The 18680-nt window shown below is 38.7% G+C and overlaps 1 protein-coding gene and 1 pseudogene across 9 annotated transcripts in view; one reads left to right on the forward strand and one right to left on the reverse strand.

The window, feature by feature from the left end:
* Orco (odorant receptor co-receptor) overlaps window positions 1–18680 on the forward strand; it is a 1419553-nt gene that overhangs the window by 699529 nt on the left and 701344 nt on the right. The gene's annotated exons all lie outside the window — the stretch shown is intronic.
* On the reverse strand, window positions 6856–18539 carry LOC137238628 (uncharacterized; annotated as a pseudogene).

The following is an 18680-nucleotide window of genomic DNA, read 5'->3' on the forward strand; positions in this document are numbered from 1 at the left end:
TAAGGTGGGGAGGGGGAAGATGAACAAAGGGTAGGAGGTTTGGAACGGAATGGAGCAAAGGTAAGATAAGGGGACCTGCAGAGCGATGCGAAGCGAGCGGTCCAAGGAAGGGTGGGCTTCTTGTGGGGTGAGGTGGGAGAGGAAATGATTAATGTGATTGTGACATCCGCCCCGCATCAAGGTGGAAAAAGGGTTCAGAACCGCGACTCCATGTACTGGGCTAGCTGGGGCAATTCCACCTTGATTGCGCAAAGGGGCGGATCCACAAATGTACTTGTACGTGACAATCATAATTAATAATGGCGCCCAAACAAAAACATATATAGGGGCCGCCATATTCTATTAATATGGCGCCCGAACAAAAAGTTTTTCTTTTAGTGATGACATTAGCGCGGGTTGAAATTGGCGCCCACGCATGAGTTAAAATGTAAATCTGATTACCGAGATCTAGTCAGCGAAATAGTGTTCAAAGCTCATTTTTTTGTACAAATTATATTTCAACCCAAAGCTAATGTCCAATAGTTGCAGTCATTAAACCAAACGGTTCTGTCTTTATGTGACCATCTTTCCTATTCGGTGCCTTGTCTATGGTGTTAGATCCAAAAAGTTAATTGCACCGATAGTGGAGGTTGGGATCATAAGGACAGATCCCATCAATAGCCCATAAGATGACATAGCTAAACAATTTATGGTAAGCTATAAGCATCTGAATAATTTTTAATTTTCAACTAACTTAATTTTTTTTTATTTTTTTTAATACCAGTTACGGAGCTGTCCTTATGTAACCATCTCCCCTATCCGGTGACTTGTCCATGGTGTTAGATCCAAAATCAATTGCACCGATGGTAGAGTTTGGAATCATAAGGACAGTCTCTATCAGTAATCTGAGGATGGCATAGCCAAACAAGTTATGCGAGGCTATAAGCAACATACATAAATGTTTATATTGTTTTTAAAACCTATTTCGATTTTTTTTTCAACACAAAAGAAAATTTTTTTTTGATTTACAATGAATAGAAGTCCTTATAGTACATTCGTATAAGACACTTCTTATTGAAAATATAGCACTTATGGCCACAAGAAAGCCTCTATGCAATGCGTGTGTAGCATAAGTTGTTAGACATAATTAGTCAGATTTTTTTTTATTTTTTTTTTAATTTTTCATAGATATATTCTCACCTCACCACAGGAACGTTTACAGATGCTCCAACGATTCCTAACCAGTACAAATTTTTTTTTCCTGCCTGAAAGGTAATCTGAACCTCCCCACAATTATATACTGAATTTAATTAAGTTATACAAAAAAAAAAATTTTTTTTTACATTCCGAGATTTTCAAAACAAACCAAAAATATATATACAACAAAATTGGGTCCCTAAAAGGAACAAAGTGTGCGAACCGTAGATCGAGCCCATATAATACGCGTTTTAGAAACAGGCACGAAACCATGGTTCCGATGAATGTGTCCTACTCGAAGCATCCAAGCGAAAACGACCCTGCTTTTATTGATCTTTCGGGTCGGACAGGAGGGGGTAATCAAGCAGCTGCGGGCGCATCGGGCGGGGAAATGAGAAAAGAAAATTTTAGTACTATACCAGCAGAGCCAGCTAGCAACACGGGTGCCATTCCAAAGCCCCCGAAAGAATCCCAATCTACACAGCCTTTGACAGCCCCACCATCTACCTTAGCCTTTCCAAAACCCATTGCATCTAATAATAGTGATGCCAACCGGCAAGCTAAAGACAAACCATACGATCTGCGCAACGACATAGTGCCCATGGTAAGGGAGATGATGGCCGAAGCCAAAAATGCCATCTTAAAAGAAATCCGCGATACCTTACCGGAAGTAGGCGCAACGGGTCGAGAGGTGCGCGAGGGGTTAGAGTTTTCGGGGGGTAACAATAATAACAGTAGGTCGCGCAACCGTAATAAAAGAAGAAGGCACAACTCCAGCCTTGAATTTCTCGAATCCAGGCGCTCTAAAAACGATTTAACAATTAACGAAAATTCCCACTACTTTGCCATGAGTAGACACAATAATGTGAACCTACCCCATACAGCAACATATGCATTTCCGCCGCGTAACGATCAGCCACCAATTCGTCAAACCCCAAGTGCAGATAGAGGCATACCCGCAGCTATCTCGGGAAGACATCGTGGACAATCGGAGCGAGAGAGTAGGGAATATGGCGGATCAGACCTCAAAGTCGAAAAGTGGGGGATTAACTACCAAGGACATCGCGATGCAATGTCGGTTGAAGACTTCCTTTTTCGTTTGGAGTACCTGAGGGAACAGTACGGGTGCTCATGGGCAGATATAATACGCGATTTTCACAAGTTGTTGAGTCGCGAAGCCCGCGAGTGGTATTGGCTATATATCCGGTCTCATGGTAGAGTCGACTGGCCAAGTTTGCAGATGGCTCTTAGACGTCAGTTCGCCTCTCAACAAACAGACTTTGAAATTTTAAGGGAGTTAACCGAGAGAAAGCAAAGGGCGGGTGAGAGCATAGATGCCTACTTCCATGTTGTTGGCACGCTTCGTTCGCGACTGCGGAATCCAATTCCGGAATATGAAATTGTGCGCTTAGTAAAAGGTAACTTGCGCGAATCTTTGGCCAAGCTGGTATACCCTATGTCAACATATTCATTGGACCAGTTGAGAATGGATTGTAAAGAAGCCGAAAGATGTTTCCCGCGTCGCGAACGGCCGCATGCCGATAACTATATGCCACGTCCACAAATCGAGGAGATCTGCGAGTTCGAATACCAAGAGGCGTTCACTCCCGGTGATGAGGGTCAAGTCGCCGTGGAGGAGATACGTTAGCAGTCTTTGCCAAAACAGGCAATAAGCCGAAGAAACGTATCATGTTGGAACTGTGGGGCAGATGGCCACTTTTTCACAGAGTGTATGTCGCTCCAACGGCGAATCTTTTGCTACAAATGCGGGAAGTTGGACGTGATAACCCCGAAATGCCCCTTATGTAACAAAGCGGGAAACGGATCCCGGAGCGCGATTATGACGGGGGAATCGCGTGCCACACAAACCTCGTCAAAGTAGATGCGTCGACCAACACATCAACAGACGACGAAAATACATACAACAAGGAAATTTGCATTTTTAAAAATAACACGAAAACTAGAAGTCCACCAAAGGCCGCAAGGGAGAGCACACCATCATATGAGGAGAGATATAGAAAGTACCTCGAAAAGCGAGAAAGAATCTTCGCAGAAAGCATAGTGATGGGTCGCAGAGGAGTTTCACGGAGAATACAAAAAGCAAGGCAACGATTTCGTCAACGAAAACTTCTACGACAAAAAGTATTGGCCTCCATCAAAAAAATAAACAAGTCAGATCCGCGTGTTTACGCGAATATAGAAATCATGGGCGTTCAAACACGAGGCTTACTGGACACTGGCGCATCAGTCAGTATTTTGGGAAGAGGGTGTAGGGAATTCATGGACAAAATAGATGTGCCGATAGAAAGATATGTGTCCTCCGTCAAAACAGCTGGCGGCCGGAGGCACAACGTTTTAGGAAAAATTACTACTTTTGTAAAATTTAACCAATTACAACAAAAAGTTACATTCTTTTTATGCCCGTACCTAGAGCAAAATATCTACCTAGGAATAGATTTTTGGCGTACTTTTCAGTTAGCGCCGGATGTGGTGGCTGTAGACGAAATTGATTTAAATAAATTAGAACAGGAAATGGTTTCAGAGGAAGACAAAAATGAACGGCGCGTTTTACATAGCCTAACAGCGGAACAGAAACAGCGCTTAGAAGAAGTTGTTAGCGGTTTCAGAACTTTTGAGAAACACGGGTTAGGACGTACCAATTTAGAGAAACATACAATTAAGATGGTTGATTAAGCGGTAGCCGTAAAAGAGCGACATTATCCTCTGTCACCGGCAATGCAGGCAATTGTGTATGAGGAGGTGGACAAAATGTTAGAGTTGGGAGTGATAGAAGAAAGTGACAGCCCTTGGAGTAACAGAACGACGTGCGCAAACCGGGCAAGAATCGTTTTTGCTTGGATGCGCGTAAACTAAACGCCGTAACCGTGAAGGATGCGTACCCCTTACAAAATATCGAGGGCATCATTAGCCGTATCGACGACACCCACTTTATAAGCAGTGTCGACTTAAAATTTGCCTTCTGGCAAATTGAGTTAGACGACAGTAGCAAGCCAAATACCGCCTTTACAGTGCCCGGTCCTCCTCTCTACCAATTCGTCACTATGCCATTCGGGTTATGTAACGCTGCCCAAAGGTTATGCCGACTCATGGACCGGGTTATACCACAAAAGTTGAAATCGAATGTTTTCATTTATTTGGATGATTTATTAATCATCGCGCCAGATTTCGACTCGCATTTGCGAATCTTAAAAGAAGTCGTCACTTGCTTAAAAGACGCAAATTTAACAATTGGATTGAGCAAGTCTAAGTTTTGTTTTAAGGAGTTAACATATCTTGGCTTCATAGTAGGAGGAGGGATGTTGAAAACAGACCCGGAAAAGATAAAGGCCATACAAAATATCCCTGTTCCCAAAACAGTCAAAGAAGTCCGTAGTTTTCTAGGCACTGCCGGATGGTATAGGAGGTTTATAAAAGATTTCGCCACCATGGCAGCGCCGATAACCGACTCTTTGAAAAAGGGAAGAAAATTTGAGATGTCAGACGAAGCAATGGAAGCATTCAATGCTTTAAAGTGAGCCCTCACAAGCGCTCCGGTTCTGAAACATCCGGATTTTTCCAAACGATTTTGGGTACAGTGTGATGCATCTGATTATGGTCTAGGTGCTGTTTTATATCAGAAAGAATGTGATGGTGGTGAAAAACCAATCGCGTATTTTTCTCAAAAATTCATTGAATGTCAGCGAAAGTACAGCACCACAGAAAAGGAATGCCTTGCGGCAGTAATGGCAGTCAAGAAATTTCGGCCTTATATCGATCTGATGCCATTTACAGTGGTGACAGATCACGCCAGTTTAAAATGGTTGATGTCTTTAAAAGATCTAAATGGCAGATTAGCTAGGTGGTCTCTACAATTGCAAGCATTTGATTTTGAGATCGAGCACAGTAAAGGCTCGGAGAATATTGTCGCCGATACTCTATCACGCTGTATAGAGGAAATAACTAACTCACCAATAGCTAACATAGACACCACTGAGTTTGAATCAGAAGGGTATTTAGAACTAATTAAGACAATCGAAAGCAATAAGGAGCGGCTTCCCGATTTGAAGGTAGAGGATGGGATGGTTTTTAAGAAATTTTTACCAAAGGATAGTGAACTTGAGGAAAACGAATGGAAGCTTTGGGTCCCTGAAGCACTGACGTCAACTCTCATAGAGAACGCCCACTGTCCAGAGATAGCTGCACATGGGGGTATGACAAAAACACTACACCGCATACGGAGGCTGTATTACTGGCCTAATATGCTGGTGCAGGTTCGGAACTTCGTGAGGGAATGTCAAACATGCAAAGAATCGAAACCATCTAATGCAATTCTAAAACCAGGGATTGGGAAAGAAGTAGTTACTGTCCGTCCTTTTCAGAAGATATATATAGATTTTTTGGGGAAGTATCCTAGATCAAAGCGCGGAAATTGTTTCATTTTTATTGTAGTCGATCATTTTTCGAAATTTATTTTTTTGAAAGCGATGCGTGAAGCGACCGCAGGTAATGTGGTTAAGTTCATAACCGAAGAGATTTTTCATAAATTTGGCGTTCCGGAAATCATACATTCAGATAACGGAAAACAATTCGTATCGAAACAATTCTCGGAATTGTTAGAATCATATGGTGTCATACACCTAAAAACAGCCTATTATGCGCCGCTGTCGAATGCTGCTGAACGCGCGAATCAATCGGTACTAGCCGCCATTAGATCATATCTCGAAAATGATCATAGGGACTGGGATTTGTACCTAACCGAAATAGAGTGCTCTCTGCGTAGCGCTGTACATTCGGCCACGGGGGTTACACCATACTTTGCCCTGTTCGGACAGAACATGTTTATGAATGGTGCAGACTATGCATTGGCCAGGAAGTTGGGTAGTCTATCGGATAATGAGGTGTTCGTATTAGATCCTAGCGATAAAATGAGACTTATGCGCGAGAAAATAAAAGAAAACCTACACGAATCGTATGAAACAAACGCGGCACGATACAACAAAAAATCCGCGAAATACAATTTAAGCCTGGCCAAGAAATATATAAACGCAATTTTATTCTAAGCGATTTCAAACAAAATATAAACGCCAAATTTTGCCGGAAATTTACGAAATGTCGCGTTACTAAGGCTTTGGGTAATAACATGTACCTACTCGAAACCCTGGCAGGAAAGAATCTAGGGGCATGGCACGCGAAGGACATTAAACAATAACCTAATACTAAATAACCCGATGGTAAATAACTTAATACTAAAGGAATTGATATTACATAACTTAGTGTGGAATAACTTAAAACTACATAATTTTGTACTCAATAACTTAATACTATATTGCCGCTTGGTGACCTGAAAATAACACAAAATTTAATTAACTTTCCACAAAGATATTCCATTACTTGCGTGAATACCACCCCGTCGATGAGGGTCAAGTCGGCGGGGAAGGGCATCGCCAAAAAGCGCTCGGTCCGAAGTTTACCTAGAATGAATACAAAAGAAAATAGTTTCTATATACATACTCAAATTTTTTTCTTCACGTAATAGCAAGGCGAATAAATCCCATTACCATATGCCCGGCTCAGCTCTCGAGGCAGGAGACGTTGTCAGGCGTTGGGCGTACATTGTCCCGCTCGAGGGATGTTAGATAGTATAAAAGGGCATAAAGCCGGAGGCCGCTCTCAAGAGTGTCACGGAAGTTCACCTGAAAAAGACAAAAGAAAAGTACCCTAAAGTAAAAAGTTCTTATAAGCAGCGTGTAATTCATGTATGTATACTTCCCATAAACTCAACATTCCAGGGACCCAACACCTCGCCTCCTACGCCTCCTAGTTTCCGCACTGAAAAAAAGCAAAAAGAACAAGAAATTAATTTAAATTAGTTTGGGCATAAATAGCGAAATCACTTATATAAGTGCACATTTTTTTTGCTGGGTAATCAAACACTCAAAAGTACAACAACCAAATGCAAATTGCCCACCTTCACTATAAATATTCTTAATTAAAATTTTCACATTTATTACCTCTTATCATCATTCCTGAGGCTTTCGGTAATTGTTGGACTCTATTAGCAGTCCACCAATGCTCCAAACTTGTAGTTTTTTTTTATATTCCAGGCCCGGGCGCCTGGGGACCATAAGGAGTAAGTGTTCTTTCCTCAGCCACTTCAGGCACCGTAACCTAAACTGGTTATATGGCACTGAAGAGCAGCGTTGCTCTTCTTTCTTAAAAATAACACTCGCGCACTGAAATTATTTAATTTAAACGCGAAATTTATTTTTTTTGGTCGCGGACTTTAACTTGCACTCACGATGCAAAAAGGTAAACAAACGAGAAACGTCAAATTAAAGATAATAGCAAAATTCCCAATATGGAGAAATTTGTAAAAGCTTTTCGATGGAGGGTTGCCGGACCGCAGCGAAAGGGATGATGAAGGAAAATAGGATCAGTCCAGGAAAAGGATGGATATAGGGTAAAGAAAGTGCGATTAAGATTGGAAATGAAGACAATAGGAAACGGTATGTGGAACCGGTGTTGCTGTTGGATTCTGCTGGTATATATATAGGGCATAACTGTGGCAGAAGAGAAGAATAATTCTAACTGTGGGCACGTACACATCGTGAGTGCGCTGTGAAAATTTTTTGTAATAAACGGCGTAGTGAAAGTCATAAATTTTTTTCCCTGTGCGCGTGAGGTCTAGTAAAGACCAAAATCGGAGTGTATAAAAGTTTTGTTCGTGCTGTGGGGTAGAATGCCCATAAACCGAAATTAAGCGCTCGTATAATTCAAATTTTAATATCCGTGCAGCCAGTAACCTAGAGGAGACCTTAAGTTCCGGATTTCTTTTTAATGGTGGTAAATCATCAGCGTTAAGATGCTGGGATACCTTCTCACATAACGAAAGCTCTGCCGAGCACAGGGAAATTATTCAGTTCAACACGTTATTCACCAAACCCCAAGCTGTAATTTTCACCCATAAGGCGTCCAAGAACATTGCTATAAACGATTGTGTACCGGAAACCCAACCAACAAGCAACATCTCAACCTAACTAGGATTTATATGTACAATTGTATATTTATGTATATTTCGTTTATTTATAAGATTGGTATTCCACTATATTTTCAAAATAGTAAATTTTTAAATACTAATTCGTGGCGGACGCCCACTCGTCAACCCAAATGTTTATTCAAATTTCCAGATATACCGTTTTTTTTGTAAATAGCGGCGAGAAAGTCCAGCCCCTGGGAGTCCCTTGACCACCAAAGAGAGCTCTTTTAGGTAGGATAGGACCCTGGTAGGGAATATAAAATCTTGTGTTCATATTGAGCGGTTCTAATGTTTGGTTTTTGGTAGCGTTGGCGGGAAGTCCTGAAATAATTGGCGGAATTAATAATTAATAAATAAAAAAAAAAAAAAAATTATTTCGTGTAAGCCGAATAAGGCAAAGTAAAAAAATTTCCCAGAAATTCCATATTTTACTGATATATGTATGTAAGAAAATTTTGTTTGAAATAATCATGTGTGGTTGAGTCCATCATAAAGTTTAATTTTTTTTATTGTTCAAATCGCCTGTCGTAAGCCAATTTTTATTGCAATTTTGAGTGAGCAGTAGATGTATGTATTTAGCTATATTTTATCTAATTAAAAATGTTATATTGAAGTGAAAAAGAAATGTAAGATGGCGTTCTAAATTAATAAGGTGGGGAGGGGGAAGATAAACAAAGGGTAGGAGGTTTGGAACGGAATGGAGCAAAGGTAAGATAAGGGGACCTGCAGAGCGATGCGAAGCGAGCGGTCCAAGAAAGGGTGGGCTTCTTGTGGGGTGAGGTGGGAGAGGAAATGATTAATGTGATTGTGACATCCGCCCCGCATCAAGGTGGAAAAAGGGTTCAGAACCGCGACTCCATGTACTGAGCTAGCTGTGGCAATTCTACCTTGATTGCGCAAAGGGGCGGATCCACATATGTACTTGTACGTGACAATTTGCTACTGGAAAAATAGAAAAAATAAAACACCAAATTAGTTATTGATTCAACATAACTTCAGATACCGGCTTTATTTACCTTTTCCAAAGTCCTGCTTTCTGAAGTTATGGTTGCATCCTGTGAATAAACCAGGTTAAATTATTTTATTTCTAAGAAGAAGAAAAGAAAATTAAAAGTCAAAATTAGAAATCAATTCAACAAAATTGACTAAATCCGAATCTTCCCTTTTTTAGATTTCGGGTTAAGGAAAGACACTATTGCTGAGGTGAATATTTGCATTGCTGAAATAAAATTAAAAGCCAAAATTAATTATTGATTCAACACAATTTTTAAAAACTTGATCTTCCCTTTTTTTAGAGCTCGGGTTAAACAATAGCTTTTTGAATTTTGCCAGTCAATTGCTGAGAAAAAAGAAAAAGAAAATTCTAAGTTTGTAATAAAACTCAAAATAATTTTTTAAGAAGACTTCATCTTCCCATTTTGAAAAGCAAAAAAAAATTTAACAATAAATTTAGAAAATTTTAATTCCAAAGTAGAATATACATATACATAATTTTACAAATAAATTAGAACTTTTAAAATAACTATTTTCTATATTTTTTTTTGTTAATTCATATAATATTTATTTTATTAAAAATGTATTAATACTAATTGTATACAAAGAAATGAATAATAAAAACAATGCAGGTTATTATGTACAAAATGGAAAAGGAAACGGAAAGACTTAAATAGTAAAACGAAATGGTGAAATTTATCTACAAACTACTATTCACAACGGTAATCTTAACTATATATAACCTATGCAAATTTATAAAATAAATTATGTAATAACGGAATTAAAATAAATCTAGGGCCTACAGGTATAGAATAGTACTTAAGGACTAAATTTTCTTAGTTTATAATATGTATGTCCTCATCTATAAGTTGAGCAACTAAAATACCTAATCCAGATGAGGCCACAAGGGGCTCTATAAAAACGTTTCTAACTTTTGTTAAAACTCGAACTACGAAACTATTTTTGTTATGTTGGTTAAAAATATTTATAGAACCCTATGTTCTACTTAAGAAGAAACTGTCCTTATCCTTCTTAAAATTTATAACAAAAATATCATTTTTAAAAATTTTACTACAATCCGTAAAATTTCTTCTTTCTTCCATTCTCAAAAAGAATTGCTGCAGTATCTTAGATTGATTGTGAATAAGTTGTTTAATGTATTGCATATAATTCTCAAATTTATATGCTGAAAAGAATCTAATGGACCAAATTGTTTTACGCAATCGCTTAAATGCAAAAGGCCGTGGACATTGAAACTAATTAAATTCGCCCCAAAATAATTACTAAATAATTTAACAAACTCTTTTAACATTTCATTCGCAACATTAGATTCTACTTTACAAGACTTCTCGCAGGAGAGAAGTCGACCAGCACAATGCAACAAAAGAAAGTGATAATAAAGGTTATCCGGTATGCAGTCTTTCAAAACGAAAATGCCAGAATACAATAAAAACTGCCGGTATTCGTTCGATTTCCAGTTGCTTAATTCGTCTAGATCACGGCTTCGTCTAGAAAACTCAGAGGGAACGTAATTATTCAGAAACATCAATTTTTCGTTCATTCTCGATATGTTCCCTCTTTTAATAAGCAATTGGAGTAGTTTTTTTGTTACTCCTAAGTCCACTAAATGCATGGGCTCTAAGGGAAATTGAGAAACCATGCCAATATTAACTGATTATAGCAAAACTTCCTCTGCTCATGGAATGACAAATCTAGCCTATTTTTAAATGAATCATCTGTTCTTAGCTCGCCCATTTCTTGGGATAGGCACACCCGATCTAAATATTGCCCCATTTGCAAACATTTCGGGCAGCTATTTTTTGCTGTATGACCCTTTACCCCAGTTATAAACGCCCGAGCTGGTGAATCGCAAGTAAATAGCCTAACACTAAATTTCTTTAACAATTGTGTAGATCCCACTTTCACCCCATTCTGAGCTAAAGTGCCTATCTCCTCGCAAAATTCTTTTAAAAAATCATTTACATCTGGGGGCTTACTCATCCCTGAATAACAATCTATCATAAATGGTTCCGAATTGGGGAAATCTACAACGTGACCCAAAATTGGCCATAATACCCTGTTAGAACTTTTGAAAACTTTAAGCCCATCTATTCCCACATCTATTGAAATTCGCTCTAAACTTTGGAGAAAATCAAATTCTTTAAAGTAAAAATTATATTCAATCCCAAAATACAAAAGCTCGCCCTCTGAAAAAGGCCTAATACTTACTAGTTCCCCGCTTGTACCCAGAACTGTTCTGGCATCCACTGGCAATCCCTTAAGTCCTGCTCCTTCCAAAGAGTGCAAAAGATCACAAAGACTACTCTGTGATGTTTTATTTCTAAATGCCCAAACTTTCAACGCTGAACGTACCCTTCCCATCATGTCCGTGAGTCCTACCTTGTCTACACTCTCATCTAGTTCATTATCTTCAAATAAATAACTCTCATATTCACTATGGGAAGTACCCCACCAGCGCACGGTGCATCATTGGCAGATGAAATATGAAACACTACCCCTGTACTTGTTGATGGTACATCATCACTCTCTAAAGAAACCAACCACACATTAGTTGATGGTACTTCATCTCTATCTAAAGAAATTGCCCCCCTGCTAGTTGATGGTATATTACCTATATCTTGCCCAGATGATTCATTTAATTTCTAAAATTTTTCTTTGAATTCCTCAAAATATGCCTTTTCTTTGCTCATTAAATTTGAGAACGTTCTCTTGTTCATCGTTACAATATAAATAATAATAATAATAAAAACAAAAATAATAATATTGATGACGATGGTGTTGATGATGATGATAATTATAAAAAATTTTGTATGTGTTATCCTGTTTTGTTGTGCTGTTCTGCAGTGTGTTCTCCAAAAGAACTGGAAATAAAAAGTAAAAAAAAAAATGTTAAAACTAATATATCAACATACATAAATATTTTTATACTGAACGGATCCCGAAAACCAGACAGAAATGATTCCGTAAAAGTCCTGAAATGACCCTGACATAGTCCAGGAAAAGTCCCAAAATAATCCTGACGGGATACGAAAACCATCCACAAATGATGCCGGAAGGGACCTAAAATGACCCCGAAAAAGTCCCGTAATGATCCCCGGAACCGTTAAGAATTTATCTATCAAAGGTACGCAAATTATCCCGAAAATACCCCGACGGGATGCCGGACGGATCCCGAAACCCATCCAGAATGATGCCGGAAGTGTCCCCAAATGATCGCGAAATAGTCCCAAAATTATCCCGGAAGTCCCGAAATGACCCCGGCGGGATCCCGAAAACCACCCAGAAATGATCCCGGAAGGGTCTCGATATAACCCTAACGGAATTACAAATAAGGTGAAGCTAATTATAAAACCATGTTAATAAGGCAGCAGGCGCGTTGGAGCGAATGAAGAGTTACATAGAAACATACAGGTAAAGCTAATAAAAGCGTGCTAATAAAAACAATTGAAGGAGGGCGGATGGCGGGAGGAGACGGAGAGCACCACCGATCGTTTTTCCAAAATTGTTTAGATCTCGATCTGTATGAGCCAGATACTACAAACTATTGATTTAGAAAATTTATATTGAATTATAACAATTTATAAATTTTACACCATAAGGTGTGGGAAGGGGGGGAGGGTGTAACTACTCACTTTGTAAGCCCTCGACTTATTTGACCTATTGAGTTTGTAATATTGGTGGTCAGTAAAGGTAAAGTCATAATGTGTAAAAATTATTAAAAAGTAATTTTTCGAAGGGGTCGTTGAACCCCCACCCCCTTTCCATGTTCGAAAAAAATTTCGCTAGTAGGCTATTGTCTGTGTCCCAAAATTCATTAAAATCCGTGTAGCCGTTCTGGCGTAATTCAGTCATAAAAACGAAAAAATATAATAATTAAATTTTAACTGTTGCTAGGGGGCGGGGACCTCCCCCCTTTTGAAAAATATATAGCTAGTAGATCCTTATAGACTATTGGCTATATGTGCGCCAAATATCATCCAAATCCGCCCAGCCATTCTTGCGTGATTGAGGCACAAAGCCAAACGTCTGGACATACAAACATCCAAACATCCAGACTTTCCCATTTATAATATATATTAGATTAGATATATTAAGATTAAGATGATTACACCATAAAATCTTCCTGAACTTTGTCAGGGGACTTGCGCTGAACCCGTTTTAACATGCACTATGATGCATATATGTGCAGTCGCATTCATATATATATTTTATGATAACATTATGAAATCTTCCTGAACTTTGTCAGGGCCCTAGCACTGAACTGGTTTTGATGTACACTATTATGGATATATGTACAGGCGCATGCATATATATATTTTGTGATAACATCATGAAATCTTCATGAACTTTGTCAGGGGCCTTGCACTGAACGCGTTTTAACATACACTATTATCCATATATGTACAGGCGCCTGCATATTTATGATAACATCATGAAATCTTCATGAACATTGTCAGGGGCCTTGCACTGAACCCGTTTTGACATACACTATTATCCATATATGTACAGGCGCATGCATATATATATTTTATGATAACATCATGAAATCTTCATGAACTTTGTCAGGGGCCTTGCACTGAACCCGTTTTGACATACACTATTATCCATATATGTACAGGCGCATGGATATATATATTTTATGATAAAATCATGAAATCTTCATGAACTTTGTCAGGGGCCTTGCACTGAACCCGTTATGACATACACTATTATCTATATATGTACAGGCGCATGCATATATATATTTTATGATAACATCATGAAATCTTCATGAATTTTGTCAGGCGCCTTGCACCGAACCCGTTTTGACATACACTATTATCCATATATGTACAGGCGCATGCATATATATATTTTATGATAACATCATGAAATCTTCCTGAACTTTGTCAGGGGCCTAGCACTGAACTGGTTTTGATGCACTCTATTATCCATATATGTACAGGCGCATGCATATATATATTTTATGGTGACAACATAAAATCTTCCTGCACTTTGTCAGGGGCCTTGCACTGAACTGGTTTTGATGTACACTGTTATGGATATATGGACAGGCGCATGCATATCTATATTTTATGATAACATGAAATCTTCCTAAACTTTGTCAGGGGCCTAGCACTGAACTCGTTTTGATATACACCATTATGCATATGTGTCCCAGCGCATGTAAAGATATATTTTATGATGACACCATAAAATCTTCCTGAAATTTGTCAGGGACTTATCACTTCACTTCTTTTGGTATTCATTATAATATATAGATGCATCAGCGCAGTTGCATCTCTATATTATGTTGGACACCATAATATATAAATTTAGGATAATAATATACAGAGTGCTTCACCGTTTGTTCACTTTTCTTGATATTTTTCAAAATTAAAACTCAAATAATTCCAATTATCATTGGAAAAAAATTATTGTTCTGGCCTTGAGCTCGATTCGAACCTTGAATGATTTATCAATAGGCCGATAAAAAACAAAAACAATTGTTAATAAACCATGAGCACTTGGGAATGTCAAACAAAGTAATTGACAATAAACAAAAATCCAGCATTATCAGTGATTTGCACCAGATGGCGCAACACTGAATATATATAGTTGGTAAAAAGGAATAGAAGTAGCAAATTTGCCAGTCAAACAAACCACCGCTGTATAGCTAAATGGTTAGCGCAGCATGCCTAAAGCGTACTGATGATGAAGGCTTAGCACCCTTCGAAATGGATCTATCTGCGCAGCTATGGCAGGTTGTCTGAAAAATTTTCTACTTACTATTCCAAAAACAAAATACAATTTTTCAAATTTAGAAAAATTAAAAAAATAACAATAATTATCATTGCAAAAAAATTATTGTTCTGGCCTTGAGCTCGATTCGAACCTTGAATAATTTATCAATAGGCCGATAAAAAACAAAAACAATTGTTAATAAACCATGAGCACTTGGGAATGTCAAACAAAGTAATTGACAATAAACAAAAATCCAGCATTATCAGTGATTTGCACCAGATGGCGCAACACTGAATATATATAGTTGGTAAAAAGGAATAGAAGTAGCAAATTTGCCAGTCAAACAAACCACCGCTGTATAGCTAAATGGTTAGCGCAGCATGCCTAAAGCGTACTGATGATGAAGGCTTAGCACCCTTCGAAATGGATCTATCTGCGCAGCTACGGCAGGTTGTCTGAAAAATTTTCTACTTACTATTCCAAAAACAAAATACAATTTTTCAAATTTAGAAAAATTAAAAAATAACAATAATTATCATTGGAAAAAAATTATTGTTCTGGCCTTGAGCTCGATTCGAACCTTGAATGATTTATCAATAGGCCGATAAAAAACAAAAACAATTGTTAATAAACCATGAGCACTTGGGAATGTCAAACAAAGTAATTGACAATAAACAAAAATCCAGCATTATCAGTGGTTTGCACCAGATGGCGCAACACTGAATATATATAGTTGGTAAAAAGGAATAGAAGTAGCAAATTTGCCAGTCAAACAAACCACCGCTGTATAGCTAAATGGTTAGCGCAGTATGCCTAAAGCATACTGATGATGAAGGCTTAGCACCCTTCGAAATGGATCTATCTGCGCAGCTATGGCAGGTTGTCTGAAAAATTTTCTACTTACTATTCCAAAAACAAAATACAATTTTTCAACAATAATTATCATTGGAAAAAAATTATTGTTCTGGCCTTGAGCTCGATTCGAACCTTGAATGATTTATCAATAGGCCGATAAAAAACAAAAACAATTTTTAATAAACCATGAGCACTTGGGAATGCCAAACAAAGTAATTGACAATAAACAAAAATCCAGCATTATCAGTGATTTGCACCAGATGGCGCAACACTGAATATATATAGTTGGTAAAAGGGAATAGAAGTAGCAAATTTGCCAGTCAAACAAACAACCGCTGTATAGCTAAATGGTTAGCGCAGCATGCCTAAAGCGTACTGATGATGAAGGCTTAGCACCCTTCGAAATGGATCTATCTGCGCAGCTATGGCAGGTTGTCTGAAAAATTTTCTACTTACTATTCCAAAAACAGAATACAATTTTTCAAATTTTCAAAAATTAAAAAAAAATAACAATAATTATCATTGGAAAAAAATTATTGTTCTGGCCTTGAGCTCGATTCGAACCTTGAATAAAACTCAAATAATTAATAATTTCAAGCAAAATTGCAAAAATTTCCAACGACAATGGCACGTCAAATAATTTTTGTTTATTTCCCATTTTTGGGTTTTTTGTAAACAAGACACTCACGTTGTTTCATTCGCACTCATTATATTTATGGGACATTTTATCCACCCTGAAAAATATCCCAAAAACTTGAATTTTTTGACACCGAAATTTTCGATGGTGTTGGAATTTCAGGGGAAAGTGGTTAAAAGTGGGTAGTCATGGTTGGCAGGGTCTTTATGTAGCTTGCTTTAATGTTTTTGTTATTGTGCATTTATTTAATAACAGCTTAGTGATGTTAAAATTCGCCACACTGCCCTCCACCTTAGTCGGATCGTCCCGATCAGACAAGTTTCTTGATCTAAACGCTGCCAGCCTTTCCAAATGAACCACTTTTATTTTTGTTCCTGGTTTGCCAATGGCTTGTATGCGGTAAACTACATCGTTGATCCGTTTTACAACTTTGTATGGGCCTTCCCAATTACACTGCAATTTCGGGGACAAACCTTTTTTTCTTTGTGAGTTGTATAACAGCATCAAATCTCCTTCCTGAAAACCTTCCGAATTAATTGCTTTATTACCTGGCTTTCATATTGTCACCCATAATCTTTGTTCGTTGCCTTACAAGATCGTGTATTTCTCTCGTCCCTTCTTCCAAGACACCAGTGGATTTCTTGGCATTTCGCTCCGCATCGGCATCTATCCCAAACTTCAAATAAGCTGGCAGTCGAAGGTCATTGCCAAAAATTACCTTTGCGGGAGTTTCGCCCGTTGTCTCATGTACTGCCGATCGGTAAGCCACCAAGAATAATGATGTGTGTGTATCCCACTGCTTGTCTACTACTTTCCTTAAATGCCCATCCACTGTTCTATTGAAACGTTCCGCCATACCATCGGACTGAGGATGCAATTCAGTTGTCCGTGTTTTTCGAATGCCCAACTTCTTGCACATTTCTTGGAACACAGCTGATTCAAAATTCCTGCCTTGGTCAGAACGTAACTCCATTGGTACACCAAACCTTGCAACCCAATTGTTTATAAACACTTCTGCTACTCTTTCCGCTTCTTGATTTGGGATTGGGTATACCTCTGGCCATTTGCTAAAATAAGCCATAACCACCAGTATATATTTGTTTCCGCAGTTGCTAGTAGGAAATGGACCTGCGACATCCATAGCGATCCTTTCAAATGGCGCACCTGAGTTATATTGCTTCATCTGGCCACGACTTTGGGTTTTGGGCGCTTTCGCTCTGCTGCAAACCTCGCAGATGGCAATCCACTCAGTGACCGGCTGACGGCAACCAACCCCAATAGAATCTCTTTTTAATTTTCTCGAGCGGTTTCGTAATTCCCAGATGACCTCCACTTGGTCCATTATGTAGCTCGTTGAGAACGTCTGTAATCCTTTTCCTGGGAACAACTATAAGTTTCCTCTTACATTGACCATCCTTAGTCTCCCATACTCGATGCAAGCAACCGGATATCAATTTTAACTTTTCCACTGTGCCCAATATCACTTCGCAATAGGACATTCTGCTGACGTCTCCTCTCTATTTTTTCTATCGCTTCGTTCCAGCCCTTGCATAACATGTGACAGATCTGTATCTGTTAGCTGACACTTCCTTAATTGTTCCTTGTCCCATTTATCCGTACATGTTATAGTCATTAGCCGGACATCTATAATGTCTTCCTTAGCCTCAGCTTTTGAACAGTGTTTGTATTCCAAACTACATGGTCTTCGTGGCATTACATCAGCATTTCCATGGGTACTACCTTTTCGATGCTCAATGGAAAAGTCATAGCTTTGTAGTCGCTCGATCCACCATGTCAATTGACCTTCTGGATTACGGAACTGCAAGGGCCATTTCAACACGGCGTGATCTGTCCTGACGCGGAATCGCTGTCCGTACGTCCATCTTGTTTAGTCATAGCCAGGGTTTTTCCTACAAGTACATTCGGTGTTGATTTGTTTGCTGCCCCGACAACCCACAATTTGTTTGTCCCACAATCTCCATCAATCTTTGCCCAGATTACTACCTCCGATTTTGGGGGTATTTGCTGATTCTTCTCCACCAGCACTCGTTTACTGCTGTAGCCTTTTTCGTAGCCGAAATTGAGTGGTACATCCATGTTCTTATATCGCGTCATCTTGCTTTGCAAGTCGATCTTGATGCCTCTCTGCCACTATAAAATTGTATACTACCGTAACGCTCTCAATTGCGACTCCAAATGCTACTTCGCCTAGAACCGTGGTGTCTTCTCTAGTAACTG

Source organism: Eurosta solidaginis, chromosome 1 (genome assembly GCF_040869045.1).
Source record: "Eurosta solidaginis isolate ZX-2024a chromosome 1, ASM4086904v1, whole genome shotgun sequence".
Taxonomy (NCBI): domain Eukaryota; kingdom Metazoa; phylum Arthropoda; class Insecta; order Diptera; family Tephritidae; genus Eurosta; species Eurosta solidaginis.